The 21,447-nt window shown below is 36.7% G+C and overlaps 1 protein-coding gene and 1 long non-coding RNA gene across 2 annotated transcripts in view; one reads left to right on the forward strand and one right to left on the reverse strand.

Annotated features, from left to right (window-relative positions):
• LOC115624160 overlaps positions 1-14,938 on the forward strand; it is a 31,456-nt gene extending 16,518 nt beyond the window's left edge. The window contains exons 2-3 of the long non-coding RNA XR_003995434.1: positions 5,064-5,138; positions 14,921-14,938. This is a non-coding gene — a long non-coding RNA (uncharacterized LOC115624160). The remainder of the gene's footprint in view (positions 1-5,063; positions 5,139-14,920) is intronic.
• Positions 14,939-17,539: 2,601 nt separating this feature from the next.
• Positions 17,540-21,447, reverse strand: part of LOC115623341 (trichoplein keratin filament-binding protein) — a 59,077-nt gene continuing 55,169 nt past the window's right edge. Inside the window, exon 3 of the transcript XR_003995404.1 lies at positions 17,540-17,667. The gene's annotated coding sequence lies outside the window, so the exon portion shown is untranslated. The remainder of the gene's footprint in view (positions 17,668-21,447) is intronic.

The following is a 21,447-nucleotide window of genomic DNA, read 5'->3' on the forward strand; positions in this document are numbered from 1 at the left end:
ATGTACATATTAATTAAACACATAGAGGAGTATATAGTATTTATTATGTCGTTATTAAATGAAAGAGTCGATAAGTCGTGGGAAATTAAAGTGAGTTCATTAGAAAAGCAGAGGCCTTTTAATCTTTAATACTATCCGCATTATGTGGGTTGCTTAGTAGTAACTAAGTAAGTAACCCTAGACAACAAATAAGGGAGCTGAGGAAGATATGCAAAGCTATTATACAATGAAGGCGCAAGCATCGAGTTCTGCGAAATAATGAGAAGCGACAAATATGGCTCACATATATGTTTAACCGATAGCTAGGATATTTCTTTGGCAAAGAGCATTCTTCTCTCTCAAACTTTACTCTCCATATTCGGGATAAATTCAAAAAATATTATAGACAAGAAAATAAAAATATACGCAATTGCTTTACCATTGAAATGTGTATGTATGTAAAACTTTTTAAAGTATGCTGAAATGTGGATAAAAAATATGTTGAATAGAAAATAATTCCCTTAATCTAAGAAGACTTTAAAGAATCAAGAACTGCTCAGAGAATTTGCTTCAATCATTTTTTATAAGCTACAACCAATATCAACAAAAAAAGAAACAGCTTTGACTGAAAAAATATATAGTTCCATATTAATACGGATAGATGGCCATTTCTTTATCATTTTAGTAGTTTTTTAAATTTATTTGTCGCCTAGAAAAATGAAAGCTTTGAAAACTTTAATAGGAAAATATGTTTTCGTTTTCAAAAGCATCCAAAATTCCCAAACGAAACTAACTTTTCAAAAAGTAATTCAGTATCATTGCAAGAATAAATATAATTAAAGTTCAACTACGATTCAGACCTTAATTTTTCCTAATTTGCAGCAGTGTAGTCTTTTTTATCCAAAGACAAGCTGCCTTTCTTTTGCGACATTGCATTATCGTATTATATTTCGTAGGTTCCAGCTTACTCTTTAATTTGCATCAGAGTGCAAGCCTCTGTGCATGAAAAATGCTCGCCAATTAAGTATTTTTCATTACTGCCTACCTCGACCATAAACGGTTTTTATAAACGAGCATCAAAACAGATGTTTAACGAACTTAATATACTCGCTTTTGGTGAGAGTATTAAATGGTATCCAAAAAGCTGACAGCCCAAGAAAGTTCATTGAAATGCGGTCGAATTAAAAGAAGTTTTTCGCCTTCAGCTTACAACACTTTCAAACAATGTGAACTTTGGGTCCACGCCACGTAAGCGAAACGAGCTGTTTATATATGTATGTCGGGTTCCCCTTCTCACCCACACCCACACCCACACCCCTCCCATCCACAACCAAACACTTACTTGGTAATAAATGGGGAAAGATGCGGGGAGAAAAATTAAGTAATCAGGTTGTTGGCTTTCCAATTTTGCATGAAATTCCGTTATCAGTTCATTTCTTTCTTTAGGCTATATGTGATGGCGACAGACAGGTTCTTCCAATACAAAGCGTACGCGCTCAACTTTGTCATCGCTATTCCTGTGCCCTGTGCTCTGTTGCCTGTTTCCTGTTCCCGAGTCCTGCTCCTCTGAGGAGGTATAGGCATCGTCAATTTCTATTTCGTTGCTGAGCTTTGGCGGCTGCGGGTTAAGTGCCTTAGGCAAAGTTTTTAAGAGCCTATTCAATTTCTACGCTTGATTAAATAATGTGCCACGTTGTTGCTGTTGTTGCTGTTGCTTTTAGCATTTTACGAAGACGTCGACGACAATTTCCACACCCTGCCTAGATTATGTTTATTTAGCTGGCTGGTGAAGGCTACTGCCAACAGACGCTAGCGCGTGTGTATTAGCCCATCAAAATGGCTAGCGTGGAAGAGAAGAGATATATATATTTGTAAATATATGTATGTATTGTATATGTATATAGGGTGAAGTGCTCTGGTCGATCGACCGTGGACAAATATTCATGTCTTGTGGGCAACTTTAAAACGAATCTCGTGGACTGACAAAATAAAATCGAAGGCACAACTTTTTTATCCTCACACATACTATGCAAATGAAGCAAACGATGCTTTTCCCTTACACATACATACTTACATACATACTTACATTACACATTGTGTTTATGTCTATGTGCGGACATTGTTTTAATTTTAAATCAAAAAAGGAAACAAATACTTTGCAATTGTCCAGGCGTTTGCTTAGCAACATGCTGCCGAAGCACATGGCTCGGCAACATTTCGTTCAGCAACATTTGGCACTCATTTCACATTACGCTTCGCTCTGGCTCTCTCTTCGGGCGCTCTCGCGCTGCGTTACGTATGACCTTTACGTTGGCGACGTAAGCGAAATTAGAGTCGCTCTTGTGGGTTAACACGGAACTCAGTCACCAAGTCAGTGGGTCAGTGCTGAGGCAGTCTGCCACTAAGGTTGGGGGTTTCTGGCTCTGGCTCTGGCTTTCGTTCTGTGTGTGTCATGTTTTGGCGGCATTAAAACTTTTGTAGGCGTACATACTTACATATGCATGTAGAATACGTACTGCTTGGAATATTATGAGTTAATTAGCATAGCATGGAAATTGTACAAATTGCGAGCTGATAGCTTAAACAAAAGCAGTGACAGACTCTGTAGCCCTTTAGTCACCAGCGGTGGCTGACAAGGACGGGTTTCAAAAAACTCAATGGCAAAAGCGTAAAAAGCTGCATAATTGGCCTGTCAATGCTGCTGCTGTTGTTGTTGTTGTTGTTACTGTTTCTGTTGTTGTTGTTGTTGTTGTTGTTACTGTTGTTGTTGTTGTTGTTGTTGTTGTTGTTGTTGTTACTGTTTCTGTTGCTGTTTCATTTGCTAATTATACCCTGTACCCAAAGGGTACAAGGGTATATTAGTTTTGTGCGAGTGCACATGGAACACACAGAAGGAGGCTTGGTAGACCCCACAAAGTATATATATTCTTGATCAGCATGACAAGCCGAGTCGATATAGCCATGTCCGTCTGTCCGTCTGTCCGTCTGTCCGTCTGTCTGTCTGTCTGTCTGTCTGTATGAACGCAAGGATCTCCGAAAGTATAAGAGCTAGAATAACCAAACTTGGTATACAGATTCTCCTGAGACCGAGAAAGGACGAGTTTATTCATTTTTTCTGATCCACCCCCCCACTCCCCCCCTATTAACGATTTTCTATAACTCCCGTAATTCTTGGAATTTTGAACTGAAATTTGGTAGACACATCCAGTTAGTAATTGTATATCCGTATACCAAGTTTCATTATGATAGAATGATCGGAAAGAAAGTTATAGCCATATAACCAGGCCCAATGCACACATACATACATATGTACAAGTACACAAACACGCATAAGGCAGGATTCTGATGTAAATGTAAATGTATCTATGCATGCATGGAATATTTTATATTTAATTTGGTTAATTAATTAAATTAATTTAGTTAAATTAAATTAATTAATTAATTTAATTAAATTAATTTAATTACTTTTTTGTGGGGTGGTACAGGGTATTTAAGAGTTGAGCCTGCTCGACTTTAGCATTCCTTTCTTGTTTTTCAGTTCTTTTTTGTTGTTCGTTGCTGTTTGCTGCTTTTTTCTGTTATTGTTTTATTGTGCCAGTCGACATGTTTTGCGAAGCGCAAACAATAACACGAGCAGGTCAGCAACATCACCAGCAGCAGCAGCAGCAGTAACAACAACAATGTTGACGCCAGCACGAGAGTAACAACAAAGCGCATGTAAATAACGTATTCGCCGCGTGCACGTCTCTCGCTTTGGGAAAACAAAAACAATGCATGTAATTGAAGTGCCTGTTCGAGTTACTGAGCCAAACTAGTGCATTTGACGCATAATTTAAAACGCATTAAAACGCAACAAACACTCCCCCTCCCTCCCTCCTCGATCCACCCACACCCACACACACAGACCACACTCATATGCATAGTAAAGTAAATGGATGCACATACATGGTTGCATACAATTGCAAATGAAATGCATTCCACACTCACAGCTGCCTTGCCAAGCATGTCCAATGCCTCTCAGCTGCAGTCTCAGCTGCAGGAATAGCAGCAACAGCAGAACGAAAGAAAAAAGGCAACGCAGCCACCAAAGCCGACGTCAGGACCTTAACAACTACACTTTCCATTGTAAATTTCAAGCAGAATGCGCATATTCTCATACAAATTTCATACATTTCTTTTGAGATTTCTTATATTTCGCACAATAAAGCGACTGCACGACTGCTCGAGCCCCCCACCCTCCTCCACGCTCCCCCTCCTGAATCTCACATCTCCACACCCATTCCCATTCCCACTCCAATTCCCACACCCAGCCAGCGAGCCATTAAGCGGTTGGCAAGTGCGCGCAATTACAAACGCGTGCGCCCGCATCCGTCGCTCGGCGCTTTTTTACAGATGATTTGCATTTTGGTTACGCTGCAGGAGACCGTCGACAGTTGGCAGTTGCCAGTTTGGCAGCCATAGGCACAGCCACAGCCACAGCTACACTCGCAGTCGCAGGCGTCGACAACGCACACCAGCTTGACTTCAAGCTGAAGGCTTCGCTTCGCTTCTTTCTTTTTTTTCTTAGTCTTCTTGTTATTCACCTACCCTGCCTGGTCTTGCTAGCGACTTCCTTTTCACGTGCGACAGAAGGGCACTTGTGGCATCCGTTGCGAAAATTTCGCACAACCTAACCCCTCTCTCTGTCACATTTCCTTTGTGCCTCAAACAACTTACAGTGGCTCCTTTTCCATAAAAGTCTTGGCAAATAAAACGTTACCATCGCACGACTTGGCAAATCAGTTAAGCAAATACTATGTACGAGCATACAATTGAAAGTACGTTTCCAGTCTTAGCGCCCAGAGGGAACTTATTATTTATACCCTGTCTACAAAGTCTCCTTCAACTGCACGCCAAATTGATTTTAATGTTCAGTGCTTGTCACTTTTTTTCTGCAATGTAAATGACAAAAAACCACTATTTTTTTCAGTTATATTTTGCAAATTAATTACTTTTATTTACCAATATATATTTTGCTGTGTTCTACTTCCTTTTTGGCGTTTTTTTGCGGCTTATTTTAATTTGCTTTTATTAAACAATTTCAGTTGAAATCCGAAGCTAATTGTTTTTACCTGGTACTTTGAAAATGGAAGAGTGCTTTCGTCAATATAAAAAGTTTGGTAAGTCTGCAATAATTTCAAACACTCTTTTTTAAACTAAATCTACAGCGCAATTTTTTAACTGTAAATGATTTAAATGAATAAATAAAACGACACGAAACATCTTTATTAAATTAATGGACATTTTTACCGACGCAACCAATCGGTCAAAGAAAATGCTTAAATTCTCAAATTATTTATTCATTATTAAGCCGTATTGTATGAAATAATATTACTAAATATTACAAATTTACTTGAGATTTCTCGCATATAAACATTCCTTTGTTTATTAACTATGCATTTTGTAAAGTTGTACTTCTTTCTTGGTCTTAAACCAAAAAATGGACAATAAAAACAATAGAATATAGACTTATTTGATATTGCTATATTAAAGTGTTAAATCCACTTTCCTTATTCAAAAATTTTAATTGAAGAACATCAAAAGTCATGATTTTGAGATGCACTTCACTTAATCTTTTGCTTAGTTATAAGCAGAACATAAAGAAATAGTGAATAGATTATTTATTATTTTGTCAACATAAGTAGATGAATAAGATTTTGTTGACTCCTTGTTTTCCATTACCATTTACGTATTTGCATGACAAATCAAGCCCGATTTCATGCTCATTTCACTGCTTACATTTTTGAAAAATTATTACCTTTGACTAATTAATAATAAATGAACACAATGGGGAGATTAAATAGGCAATGGACTCCTGGTAAAAGAGAAATCAAAGTAACTTGTTGCAACCTCATTAGTTTTATTTAATTTAATTAAACAAGCACGACAAGCAAACAAGCAATTAGAAAATGATTTTTGCAAAAATTGCTTTTCATTCACAAAACGCACAGCTAGTTCATAAATAATGCAAAACATAAACGCAGATTGTTTTTCTAATTGTTGCTGCTTTTATGTAAATAAAATGGTACAACCAAAGCAAAGCTGTACTTGTATGTTATTTTTGCTTTCAAATCAAATCTGGTTCATTGTTTCTTCGTACGTTTGTTGGTTGTTCAAACCATGAAATTATTTACCAAAAATATTGCCAATTAATATGAACATTTTCGCTTTGATTTTCCGCATTACTATAGGTAATAGAATTCGTTTTGGGTGTAAAAAATGTGCAGCATCAAATGTTTTCTCATTTTGAATTTTAGTAAAAATAAATGTAATTTACATTCGGCTTTTCCCGCTCTTTATTAAGTAAATAAAACAATACTTTAGCATTCCCACACCTGTATATATACAAGTATGTTTTTTTAAATATATATTAAATAACTGGGCACAATTGCGGTTGCGATTATTAATAATAATAATAATTAATTAGTATTACAGAGGTTTCTTTGTTGACAAACCCAATAGGCATAATAAGTTAAGCAAGAAAAAAATTTATTTTTCAGCAAAATACGTAATGTGTGAATAATATAAAGGTAATTAAAATTATATGAAAAAGGGGACAACACTCTACTTGTAGCCATACCTTGCCATATTAGCTATGATAAAAAATATTTGCCTGATTTTACAGCAATGCAGAGCTATTAAATTTCAACTTTGCTGCTTTAAAACTGATTTAAAAAAAGTTAACCAGGCATATCGCACTTTACGCTGACACTGTCAAGCAGAAACAATGAAGAGCTGTCAAATCAAAGAGAGACATTTCAACCTTCACTTGAGCCCTAATCACTAATTTAGTAATGACAATACACTGAGAACTAATTCATGCGCTTAATTCATATTCTCATAGAAGTAGTTTTGGTCTTATTTGCAACACATTTTTGTCATCTGGAAACTATCTGTATAAAGTAAATTCAATAAATAAAAGCATTTTAAATATAACATCAAAGGTCAGGAATAATTCAGGTACGTGTAGGGGTTGTAGGGATTCTATCGGTTGTTTTCCATATTTTGAATTAGTAGAATCAAATAAGAAAGGAAACCATATCTCTCTCTCTCAGAATCAAGAAATAATTTTTGGACAGAGCATAAAATGTGTATCCTTTTCCTTCGGAATTAAAACAAATGCGAAAAACCGCATATACTCGTATCCTCAGCAGCATTCTAAAATCTATGGCTTTATTAAAGTGTTGAACAAATTAAACAAATAATAAATAAATTATTATAATTATAATTAAACAAATAATATTATAGGCTTGCTATGCATCCCACTTATCAGAGAAGGCAAATACAAAAGCTAAACAATCTGTTACATATAATTACATAATTAATACTTGTTTAAAGTAGAACTCACTTTAAAGCTTTTGTGTAAGCTATTCAACATTTCTATTAGAAAATTGAAAGCAGTTATAAGGCTAGATATTTTTTTTATTTCATTACCAGTCTTCAAATCAATTGTAAACGCTTCATCAGAAAAGCAGTTATTTAAATTGTTGATCTTAATATTCACATATTAATCAATTTTAAGTAAATAATTACGATTCCTAAGCAATATATCGTGCAGAATCATCATTCCAAACAAATGTGAAAGGGTATTCAAATACATACAGAGAAATCAAATCGATATGCAAAGCTACTTAAAGCCTACCTTCTCCCCAATCATAACGATAATACATTTAGAGAGGAATTCCATCCACCATGCCTAATCAGTTGGTATTATTTTGCCGTGTACAGATATTCCCATGCTTGACACCTTGATTTCTTGGGCACACTCCCACTCGGGATATCCTAATTTATTCATTTTAAATGTATGCCGTGGGGATACTGGGAACTGAAGCTTGTTCGAGCATTTATTAATTTTCTCACCCAAAACGAAAACAGAACTTGCCACTGTGCGTTCGGTTGAGTATTTCTTTTCTTTTTTCTCCTTGCCTAATGCAGGTAAACGAGTTTTTTATGTTGCAAAAAAAAGAGAAAAATTCAAGAAGCCACAGCATGATGATCCAAAGTAAGTAGGTACTAGGGTATAGGGGGGTTTCTGACATCCCCCTCCCCTTCCTCTGCCGCTGCCGCTGCCGCTGCTGTTGCTGCTGCGTTGCTTCAGCACATGAGGGCGTTTAATGAAAGATTTGTGTATGTGTTATGTGAGTGAGTGTTGTGTGTAGGTGTGTGTCTGTGTCTGTGGCTGTATGTGGGTGTCTGGGTGTGTGTGTGTGTGTGTGTGTGTGTGAGCCAGTGCATATAAAAAACAAGTGGCGCTCGTCCAGCAACATTCAATGAGGAGTGGGTGGAGATGGGGAGGCGCTCACTTCATTCTAGTGGCAGCCAAGTGCAGTTTATTGTATTTCCTTTTCTTGGCACGCTCTCGTGCTCATCGCACTTCAATTGTGCGCTAGCCAATAAATCAAGCTGAAGTATTAAAATTAACAAACTAGCCAGCCAATAAACATTATCTCGAAGCTTCGGCTACAACTTCAAGCAGTCTTCCCTACACACACACACACACATACTTATACGCGTGCGTGTGTGAGTTAGAGATGGGAATTTAGTGAGCTGTCACGAGTCCGAACGAGTTTTGAATGGAGGCGAGAAGTCATAATATAATATATATATGTATATAGACTTAATTAGAAATAATAAATGTATGGAAGAAATAGAGAATTTTCAATCTTGATTTAAGATCTGTTCTAGGCTGGACAATTATTAAATTCTATGATAACCTTGACATTTTCTTAAACATGCTTCTATCATTCAATCCGAGTGCCAACTCAGCAATAAGCTCATATAATGGGATTCCTGCTAGCTCGTTGAGCTAAGCCCAAATAAAGAAGTAATCACTTGAAATGAACAATTTAAATAAAACTCGTACAATTAAATAGCATTTTACACATAATAACTAATATTTATAAACAAATTCTTAGCTATTTTATAAACTTAATTTCGAACAGTAGCTTTGCTGATTTTCTTCTTCTTTTTATGGCATTTTATATTGCAATTTTTCAGTTTTAATGAGATTTTTGCATGTTATAATACGATACATATATCCATCTATTCGACTATTTGTTCGTCTGTATGAACCTCTCTAACTTACAAACCATAGCTGCTATGCTTACCAAACTTGGCAACTAGATTTGTCTAATCGGCACGCAGCGCAAGTTTATTCCAAACCAAACAAATGCTGGTTTTTTTTCAAGAAGAAACGCTCGTTGCATAAATCACTTGTAGTGTAATATCTCTTTTGTTGATTAGGGTATCCTTTTTCTGAAATATCCTCAAAATCAGTCAGTCCATCCCTAGCATGAGTGTGGCGCACACATGAGGCACCAACGGCTGGTGCTCGGCGAAAAACTTGCAAGACACAATGACAGCTCGTGATGAATTGTGCGCACGTTATCCGGCGCTCAGACATTGCTCGACTGATGGCCGATATATGTCCGTGTGTATGTGTGTGTGTGTGTGTTTAGGCGTGTGTGTGTGTGTGTCCAAGTGGCGCCAGTTGGCTTTTACCTTACACCTTCCACCAGAAGGAGTCCATGTTGTCGCTCCTGCTGCTGTTATTCATTTTGCTTTGCTGCAAAGCCTTGTTGATGCAACAACCATAACTCATCGCCAAACACTCTGCCATCCAGCCAGCCAGCCAGCCAGCCAGCCAGCCAGCCGGCCAGCCAGCTAGGAGCTGTGACAGTAGGGCAGCAGTCATGCAGGATAAAAACTATCATTTGCCAAAGGTGAAGTGAGATTTTCTGGCCAAGTTGCTGCTGCTGCTGATGCCGCTTCTGCTGTTGATGTTGACGTGGCTGCCAAATGCGTTTTCACACGTTTTTGTTAGCAACCAGCAGCGGCAACTGATGACTTGTCGACCTGTCTTTGGCCAAAAGACCAACAACTAGAGAGGGGAGTGGAGTGTGGAGTGACAAAGGCGGAGGCGAACTGCATGATGCCACTGCCATTTCCATTGACACAAGAGGCGCAGGGCACAACCCGCATAGTTCACTCACTCGGCCATTTATCGCTTCATGCAGCCATTTGCTTGCCTCATTCGTCTCCTTTTGCCACGGCCATGAAGTCCTTTCGTTGCTAGTAGTTGCTAGTAGTTGCTCGTAGTTGGTGTTTGACAAAATCCAAGCACTTCATTTGAATAGTGTGTGCGAGTGGGTGTGTCGGTCTGGCTGTCTCTCTGTCTCTCCGTCTCCCTGTCCGACTGTCAGCCTGCCTCTCTGAATATGTTTGTTTGTACAAGTTGCTTTTGACAATAAGCCCTTTTGCTTTTGCATATGTTTTTGCGCATTTGTTTATTGTTTTGAGAGAAAAACAGACGCCGACGTGGCCGCCACTTCAGCTGCCAACGCGCAAATTATTCATGAAGCGCATGAGCTTCACAAAGATTCTGACCCCTCGGCAAACAGTCCCGACAGTGACGCCCGCGCTTCACACTCCGTCCTTCGTCCTTCGCCCTCCGTCTTCCACAATCCGCAACCTGCAGCCGCCCGTCGCGCAGTCAAGTGGCCCAATACATATTTTTGGCAGAAGCCAAGTGGCTGACTGCCACTAAAACGTCTAGCTAGGCACAGTGAAGCGTCCCTCTAACGACCAGAAGCGGGGGATTAGGAATGTCCTTTTAGATAGAAAATAGTTATAAATATTTGCAACTCAACTTAATAAGAGTTAAATCTGCAGACATCTTTTGTTTATAGTGTATTTTTTTAATAATTATACTGTTGTATTTGTAACTTAAATTAAACTCATAGTTAAATACAAATTCAACTTAGTCTTAAATACAATTTAACATTTATAATTTATATAAATCTGTTGGGAAGGTCAGTAGGGCCTCCTTCTCTCTGTGTTGGAGAGGAGGAAGCTTTCACTAAAAATTACTTTTTGAAACACACACAGATATACAAGTAGTATGCGTTATCGAATTCAGATTTGACAAAAGTACAACTAAAATATATACAAGTAACTATCTCGAAGCCAAGCCACTTCCATTCCCAACCAATCCAAAGAGTGCTGATCAATGCGACCAACGCTTGTGCGGGCTTTATTTAAGCTGGTCACACTACGCCCAAACAAAATAATTGCAGCTCTTGATACTCTTGCTTTGGCAGCAATTTTTACGATGTGTCTGTAAAGCTGCAAAGCTGATTTATGATTTTTTTCTTACATGACTACACTTGCAATGGAAATCAATAGAAGAAAAATAAGGCGATTACTTCTGCCACGTATTGGAAATCAAATTTCGGTATAGTCTATAGGTTTCCTTTGATTGGCTTAAATGAGTTTTTGAAGCAATTAATCGAATTAAACAAATTCTTAGGAGAAGTGCAATCCAGAAATACAAGAAATGTATTTGCTTACATTTTTGAAATTACATTTCTTAAATGCTCTTTTTCAATCACCCATTAATATATTTAAAAGCAATCTAATTAAAGCGAAACAGTATCTTTCTACAGTTTTAAAATAGTATTTATAATTGTACTTGGTACTTTGTAAATTGAATTCTGCATTAACTTGTGATAATTGAATGAATTAAGCGTACAAATTCTTCAAATGTAATATTTGTTGTGGATTTTCTGCTCTCGAATACAAGTAATGAATTGGTTTACTTAACCATTTATAGACCAACAACAATTGGTTTAAGCAGAGCTTTCACCTTCAATTTTGCAATAATAAATGTTTAATTTTAACACCAAGCTGGCATTTAAAGCGGCTTCATAAATAAATGATACTCGTGTGGAGGAAATTGCATTGAGAATTTTTGTGAAAATAATCGCTCGCAATCCTTCAAGGGTTTGTGGGACTGTATCTGTATCTGTATCTGTATCTGCCCGCCCCCTAGTTGTGCGCGATGGCGTGTTTTGCATAAGTATTTTCTGGTTAAATCGTATTAACTTTTACCATGGCTTGGCTTCAATTGCTTGTCGCATAATAAAGTCGCTCCTCTCGGTTTCTGGCTCTTTGGTTGGCTGCCAGAGCATAATGTCGCCGTTTTGGTTACGGTTGGCTAAGTATATTAAAATTATATTGAGCGGCTTACACCAACAGACACAGGCACAAACATGCATAAATAGACACACACACACACACACACACAAACACACCAACTAAGGATCTACTATGTGTGTGTGTGTGTGTGTCTATATATATAGGGGGAATCGCTCTGAATCGCTCTGAATCTCTCTGTCTGTGTGCGAGTTCGCTTTTTGGCAAGCCTTCAAAATTGCAGCCTTGCATTTGGCCCACAAAATGTTCATAACAGCTTTTGGCTCACTGACTCCCTATAGATATATATACACATACATACACACACACATGCGTGTACAAAGTTCAGTGTGTTGGGAGCAGCATTTACATACACATATGTGTGTAAGTAGGTTTAAACTGCAATTTATCTAACGCAAGGGCCTCAAACAGTGTGTATCTTTATGTGTCCCCGACATAAGGTCGCATGGCATTGGGATATTTGCTTGAGTTGCTTGTAGAGCTGGAAGTGGATAGCGGAGAGCGGGTTGTGGGCTCTATTTGCTCAAAGACTACAAAAAATATAGAGGAAAAGTTTTGCATATGTGCTGGGCGCACTAACGGCTCACAATCTATTATTTATGTTACTGCCACACATCAGCGGAGCATATGTTTTATATGCGTGTTCAGGGGAACCTCCCTAAATTGGCCTCCGACGCCCTTTTCCCCATCCTCCTCTCAACCGCTGACAAATTGTATTTTCCTTTCCGAACTGCATGTCACATGATGGCCTTAATAGAATAAATGCAAAAATGAAATGCATGCCAATTTAAAGCAAATGCATTCCCAATCAAATAAATTGTCCTACTTATACTTGTATATTGTAGTAGTACTGTGTCGATGAAATGCATTCCTAAATTTTATTTAATTTAATAAAAATGTTGCAAAGTAACGCAAAATCAGTTGCAAGACAGAGCACTGCATCGTTCAATCAATGTTTTCAACACAAATGTAGAAAATATGCATTGAACTCTTTTCATTGATATCAGAAAATTTGACTGCATTTACGAGTGAAAGGCTTTGATTGAGGAAATATTGCCATAATATTTACACTACTCTTCACTTGAATAAGAACAGCAGAAATTATGTTGCTCCAAGATCGGTTCTTTTGCTGACACTTTTTTTAATACATTAATTACATTCTAGAAACCAATTAAAAAAAATAACTGGCATATTAAAAACCTTAATTTCCATATTAAATTATTGAATCCCTGTTTTTGTTCTACTTATTATTATTAATTAAGGATTAACAAAAAGCTGGCATTTAATCTATATTTAAAGTGAACTGAAATAATATAAATTACAAAAATAATTTCAAAACTCATTTCCAATGGTCCGTACTAGAGTACCAGAAGTTGTCCTGAAACCAATTCGCATTTTTGATCATTTTTATAAACCTTTAAAATGCATTCCTATTTCGATTTTTCAAGCATTTAATTTTGATTTAAAAATATTTCGGACCAGACGGACAGTGGACAACTGTTTGTATTGTTGGTATACAATTTTCTGGTAACTTAAATGATTTTGGTTTTAATGATTTATTGTCATTATATTTATTCATTTATGAAGAAGAACATATGAGGAAAAGTGTCATCATTTCTGTACTTAAACTCTGGCTGATTGCCAGTTCAAAGGGAACAACAATTTTAATATTCTGCAAAGGCCGCATTCTAATCAAATTGACAGACTTGCCGGCTTGTTTACATTTTAAATATTTAATATTAAGTCTTACCTTGTCAGCAGAAATGAGAAAACACAAACAACAAATGGAAAAACACAAATGACAACTGTTTCCACAAACCATTCTCAAAATGTACGGAAAACAAATAAGAAGAAATATAAATTGCATTGCATTCAAATAAAGCGGCTTTATTGCCTTTTTAGTGACTGAAGAACGCAATTGAAAAAGCTTTAGGAATTCTTAAACGAGCACTTGAAAGTTTTATTTCTTGTTGTTGCAAATATTTGCATTTAAAATACTATATGTTTAGAAATTTAAGCCTTAAACCTGATTTCGACATTTTAACAAATTATGTTTTCCACGAAAACAAAGCATTCGCAGTGATGTTATGTTTTTACAAACAAGCGCTAATTAATTTGCCTAATTAATGATTAGCAGCACTTCTTTTTTGTTTTGGTATTTTTGCCATTCAGCCAAGTGGCTATTTAATATTTAAGCAGTTAATTAGTCTCTCGCTGGGGGTCCACCAAATTGTTTAAATGGTTCTAGTCACGGCAGGCGTTTAAAATTATAAACGCAAAAAGTTATGAAGTTAATTTTCTAAAAACAGAATGTTCACATTTCTAAATGTTTTCAATTTAATTGAAATTTTAATCACTTTTTAAAAAGATATTTCAGTTCAAAAGTGTTTCGCTTCCAAGAAAATGTTACAAGGGAAATACTTTTCATTAATTTGAACAGCAATGCGAAACTTTTCGCTTATGGTTTGCTCATTTTTTGAAGCATTATTTTTCCTATAAACCCTGATTAGGAATATTGAATATAAAGAATGAATATAACCACCAGATTATGGTCAGGAACAACATTTTTGAAAATATATTCTTAAAATACAATGAACTATAGTATTTATTTTAAACCCGATAATTTCGGAAAGAAATAAGGGATGTTTAATTCAAATGGGAAGTAATTTTCACGTAAATAAAAATAAACGCATGGAAAAAATGTTGTTTTTTATTTTCAGCTAAGGATTAATTTAAAATTGCATAAAATGTTTTTAGTTGCTGCGATTAGAATAACATATTAGAGTAATAACATTGATTTGCGGCCTAAACTCTCGACATATTGTTTTTTTCACCCTAATTGAATAATAATAAATGATTTACAAAACTTTAAGGCTATTCCAATATACAAATACAATTTTAATTTTAGGCATCTCCGAAATCCGGGCGCTTATCCAGACAGACGGAAGAGAAGAGTTTACTTACCAAGGTTGGTCAATGTCCAGACGTAGGACCAAACGGGCATGGCTCTGCATTGTCATGTCAATCAGAAATATATATAAGTACTTTAAGCATCCTTCTGTCTGTAACATTTTTCAATTTGCATTTAAGTTTACTTATTTACAAATATACATGAAACAATTAGACTAATTTTAGAAATGTGGTAAATTCATAAGAAAGCGTTTTTAATAATTTAAATATTTTCATATTTCACATAAATTTATTGAAACAAATAATATATACAGACATTTTTTTAAATATGGATAATTGCTTAAGATAATAATTTTATGCAATTAAATATAATATGTTGACAAAGCATAGTAAATTGTTTGAGATATAATGTCAATAAATTTATACCTTTTCATTAACCAAATACAACATATATACAAATTTGTGATGAATGGAATTATGTTAAGGAATTGTTTTAATAAATAAAAAAGCATAACACACTCTTAAAAGTTATAGTTAAGTTCTATATTGTAAATTAACTTCAAATCATATTACTTAGTATTTATGTAAGTCAAATGCAATTGAAATCAAAATAAACGTATACCCATAAAATGTGAACAATATAATTAATTAATAAAACAAAATATTTTTATATGTTAAAATTGCAAAAAAGACATACCCGACCATAAATATATGGCATAATAAACTTTAAATTAATATAAGCTTTTAAATAAATACGTTTCATAAAAGATAGTCATGAGAAAACATAAAAAACAAAAACAAAAACAAAAACTTCGAAAACCAGGTTGGCGGCGGGCAACCGCTTATCGAATGCATTAATTGTTTTCTAAGGTTAAACACCTGATTTCTGTTTACACTTCAAAATGCACAGTAAAGATCGTTTTTGTTTACATCCACCTTCAACCAATAGGAGGACCCCGGTTTGTTTACTCGCAGCTGATTTTTGCTTATTGTTTACATTTTGCAATGCGCCGTTAGGATCGCTTTTGTTTACATCCATCTGCAACCAATAGGAGGACCCCGGTTTGTTTACTTGCAGCTGATTTTGTTTATTGTTTACATTGAAAATTGAAAACCCAGCCAGCTTGCTTACTTGCTGTTCGCTTATGTTCGCCTGGTATTTCAATACACGAAATGAATCGAAAGTTATGCAAAATCCGAGAAAACTAAATCCAGGCTGGCGCAGGCTGCCGTTTAAGATTCTAAAACACCATTGTCTACCAGGCAAACATAAATGAGCAGCAGGCGGATGCATTGCTTGTTTACTTCATGTTAGTCAGCTGATTTTTGTTGACACTTCAAAATGCACAGTAAAGATCGTTTTTGTTTACATCCACCTTCAACCAATAGGAGGACCCCGGTTTGTTTACTCGCAGCTGATTTTTGTTTATTGTTTACATTGAAAATTGAAAACCCAGCCAGCTTGCTTACTTGCTGTTCGCTTATGTTCGCCTGGTATTTCAATACACGAAATGAATCGAAAGCTATGCAAAATCCGAGAAAACTAAATCCGGACTGGCGCAGGCTGCCGTTTAAGATTCTAAAACACCATTGTCTACCAGGCAAACATAAATGAGCAGCAGGCGGATGCATTGCTTGTTTACTTCATGTTAGTCAGCTGTTTTTTGTTGACATTTTGCAATGCACAGTAATGATCGGTTTTGTTTACATCCACCTTCAACCAATAGGAGGACCCCGGTTTGTTTACTCGCAGCTGATTTTTGTTTATTGTTTACATTGAAAATTGAAAACCCAGCCAGCTTGCTTACTTGCTGTTCGCTTATGTTCGCCTGGTATTTCAATACACGAAATGAATCGAAAGTTATGCAAAATCCGAGAAAACTAAATCCAGGCTGGCGCAGGCTGCCGTTTAAGATTCTAAAACACCATTGTCTACCAGGCAAACATAAATGAGCAGCAGGCGGATGCATTGCTTGTTTACTTCATGTTAGTCAGCTGTTTTTTGTTGACATTTTGCAATGCACAGTAATGATCGGTTTTGTTTACATCCACCTTCAACCAATAGGAGGACCCCGGTTTGTTTACTCGCAGCTGATTTTTGTTTATTGTTTACATTTGCCGCTTGTTTACTTTTTGCAATGCACCGTTAGGATCGCTTTTGTTTACATCCACCTTCAACCAATAGGAGGACCCGAGCTTGTTTATATTTTGCAATGCAGCTGATTTATGTTTTCATTGATCATTTTAATTCCAGCCGGCTTGTTTACGAGTACTTGCTGTTCATTTATGTTCGCCTGGTGCCTGAGTACAGGCAGGCCATGGAAATTCATATGCAAAATCCGAAAAACGAAATTCAAGTTTGCCTGCCGGCCCTTTAGTAGGGAAATAATAAATTATTAAATAATAAATTAATAATTCCAGCTGTTTAATAAAAATTGAAATATTGTATATTTTTTAGTGCTATTTAACATTTGTTTTTATACATTTTATTTTTATAAAAATTTACTTAATATAAAAAGTTAATTAAAACAATTTTTGAAGTACATTTCTAATAATTATTATATTAATAACATATTATTACAATTCTTTATTCTTAATATGTATATGATGATTTTTTGTATCAATTTAACTTAGTTGCAGCGACAGGATGTTTAGGAGCTCTTCAGCGGTGACCAAAAAAATGATCCTAAGGATATTCCACTCCTTTTCCGCAATTGAAAGGAAAAAGCATGCCTGCAGTGAAACCTGTTGGGTGTGAAAGCGGCATATTAATTTTACAGACATTCAGTGGAATGTGCAGGGACAATTATTTTGCAGCTATATATGTACGAGTAGGTATAGATCGGTGGTTCATAGTAGGAACAGGCAGGTTACGGTAGCTAGACACTAGCTTGTCTGCAGGATAGATTAGAGAAGGGAACGCCCACTAAGAAGCCAGCTTATGATGGCAGCAACAATTCCAGACCACAATGTCTAGACGGGAAGGAAATTCTGAAACACGCTGGTTCTATATCCTCTCATACTTTCTGAGATCCTTGCGTTCATGCAGACAGACGGAAGGACGGACAGGCCTAAATCGACTCGTCTTATTATACTGATCAAGAATATGCTTAAGATGGTCCTTCGCGCTTCCTTCTGTGTGTGTTACATACATTCCCACTAGTGTACCCTTCTGGCCTTCGTTTTAAATTACAACAACAAAAATATTTGCATTCTTAAATGCTGTAAGTGTGTTGGTAATAAATGTGACACTGTCGCTTTTGGCCAAAAGCTGTAGGCCGATTCTCAACACAATCAAATTAATAATTGCAAAAAAATAATAATTTAATTGAATTTAAAGTTGAACAGAAATTGTGGCTTTTTGAGCAAAAACTAACTGAAAATTCTGTGGCTGATGTAATTAAAGTGTTAACAAATTTCTGGTTCATTAATCAATTAACAGATGTTCCTGCAGTTTGCCATTCATATTATTAAACACAATTAACGCTCTCTGGCCATTGAAGGTATTAAGATGTGAAGTGTCTGATTAAAATGAAAAAAGTGGTTATAAGAGTGTCAAACTTTAGCAAGGTCCTGCCTTGACATTAAGGGGTCAGCTGTGGAGCAATGCAGTCGGAAGTAACTTCGGAACTTTTCGACCAAATTGATTTGCTTACGGCCAACTGGTGAGACCGGTGGCCTAAATAAATAATTAGGCTGGGCGTGGGTGGTTTTGTGGGCATATTGTGTTATAATCATACACCATATTGGTGAATGTTTTCCCTGGCCTCAATGTCGCTTATATCAATACTACAAAGCACTAATTGTTGTTGCAATTGTTCCAAATGCTTATTTGCGTAAACGGTCATAAGCGTGCGTCAGCACCCAAACCCAGAGGAGCCCAGAGAAGCCCGGCGCGAAGCTCCAGCCCAGAAGTTAAAGGGCCTCAAGGTAGGTGTAAATGCTTTGCGCTATTTACTGAACAAACATGGGACGAGCATTCATATTATACTCTGCTTAACTACGAGTATACTGTGTGTACATGAAAAACATGCGTAAATTAATTTAATGTGCCTTATAAATATGCAAGGAGGGCCGGCCAATAAATTTTTTCCTGTTCCTGGACTAGTAGGCGACTGCCTGACTGTTTGCGCCTCCAACAGCGTCTAAGCCTAGTCGTTGTGCCACGTGGCCTGCTGTTGGTTGTTGGCTCGCTCTTGTTTGTTGTTGTCGACAAAGTTTGCTTTAGAATTTTTGAGCTTCAACTAATTGCTGCAAATTACAAATGATAATAGCCACAACACACGCTCAAGGTTACATGCCAGCAATTTATTTCGTTTTCATTTTCGAGTTGGCCCGTTGCGGCGGAAAAGGCAAAGCAAGGCAAATGCGGAAACCAGACCAGGCAAGACCCGGCAGGGAGCTGAAGGCAGAGTCGGTCCCCATATTATCGCCTCCGAGTTTCGGGTAAAGTACTATAAGAATTATTGGCCATTTATCAAGAGACACGCCGTGACGTTCGGGGCCACGTCAGCAGCTTTGCCAGCTTTGCCAGCTTTCTGGCCATTAATGCAGGATTCGCGCGTTGACTTCGCGCTGCCAGGCTAATTTAATATATGTATCGCATGTACATACATATGTATACGAATACACATACTTGTACATAGCACGTGAATAGTGGGTGTGTGCCTACAACTCTCTAGCTCACATGCTCGAATTTGCTTGCCCTATTGCCGGCAGTCGTTAAACGCTCGGCCTGGGTTGCGTTAATTGCGCGCGATTAATGGCAGCAGGTTAAACGTTAAGTGAAATTAAAGAGACGTCTGGGGCCCAATGCCCCATTGTACCTTGCCTCATACTTCGCTTCCTCTATTTTTTCGGGTGCAAGCTATAAACTGATAAGTCCTCAGCAGATAAAAAAACATATACTTGTACTTGTGCTTGGCAGCATTTTAAGCAAATCTCAACCACATTTTGGAGGAACTCCAGAGCCCAGCCGGCAGCTCTCCGGCATGGCCATTGTAAATTTATTTGGCTAATTAAAATATGTTACACGCTAATGGAGCATCATTATGTGTGCATGTCTGTGGCGCTGGCTGATGGTCCTGTCGGCCGTGTTGAGTGCCAGACCCGCACGATCCTTGCATCTACATCAGAGTTAACGAACCGGAAGTGCTGCACATTTTTGGCCAGACCAGTGCGAATACAGCTGCGTGTGCTGAGTGCTGCTGGCTTTAAGCTGATGAGCACAGCTCGAATATAATGGCGATTAAAGCGAAAACTTCCAAAGTTCTGTGTGCGCGAATTAGGCAACATTAGCAGTGGCTTTCAACATCCCAAGGATGGCAAATACGAGTAAAGTTTCCTGAAGTTTCTAATAATTGCAATATCAGAATATGCAGAACAAGCGTAGGATTCGTGTTTCCTTATTCAGAACAGTATTAGGAAAGTACAAGTACAACCAAATTGTTGCAAATAAAAAAATAAAAGTTTAATTTAATGATTAGCGGAAAAATACTTAATAGTGGAATTGCATATTGTAATATATAAGTAAGAGTAAGGTAAGGGTAGCAAGTGGATATGTAGAGTGTAAGTGTAGAAAAAATATGTTCAGTTAAAAGCGAGTTTGAGGCAGAGTTTTCAGATTGGAAAGAACCGGAGATGAAACAAGTGTGTGGCGTTTTAGTTAAATCTGCTTTTAGTAATAAGCTTAATGGAAAAATGTACATATTTTTAATATCTTTTTGGAAAAGACAATTATATTGAAAATTATTTATAGTAGTTTTGAAATGACAGAATTATTTTCTTCCTTTAATATTCTTAAAGTAAGTGAGATTTCACATTCAAGTTGAATTTAAATATTGAACAAAAAAGTAAAAGCATAAAATGATTTCAAAAACTTGATACCTATTTCAAAACCAACTGCTTCAGTTTAAAAAACAAATAGTAATGTGATGTTCGGAAAAGTATTTTTTCGCTAGAGAACATTTCAATGCAGCTTGACTGGAATCATTTCTAGATATCAACAAATAAATTACTATTGCAGACAATTCTCACAAGCGCAACTCATTCTTCATAAGCTCGAATACCAAGAGTGAAAGCTAATAAATCAAGCCAAGACAATTTCGCATTCAAAAGCGAATTCAAATATGAATTTCAGTGCGATAGCAGCTCTTCAAATCTCCTGCTGTCGCAAATGTAGCTTAGAAGTTGCCTTTTCTCAATCCATGCCATCCACACTAACTTTTATGAAGTCCAACGCTCCAGCAGGGTGAGGTTAATGGCAGTCAACATCCCAAATGGGTGCAGCATTTCATTTTACTTCTCTGCCAACAAGGTTCTGACATTTTAAATCTCCCAAAATTATAAAAAACATCAGTCAGCAGCATCACAAAAAGCTTTCTTACTTTAAAAATGTGAAAAACTTTAACAAAAACGAAAACATAGATACTTCTGTAAGTAGCTTAACGCAAGGTTCGCCAGCGTGGGCGCATCACAAAAATTATAGGATTTTAGGAATGGCTTTTATTTAAAATGTCGTGGCAT

This window comes from Scaptodrosophila lebanonensis, unplaced genomic scaffold (genome assembly GCF_003285725.1).
Source record: "Scaptodrosophila lebanonensis strain 11010-0011.00,11010-0021.00 unplaced genomic scaffold, SlebRS2 tig00000053-arrow-pilon, whole genome shotgun sequence".
Taxonomy (NCBI): Eukaryota; Metazoa; Arthropoda; class Insecta; order Diptera; family Drosophilidae; genus Scaptodrosophila; species Scaptodrosophila lebanonensis.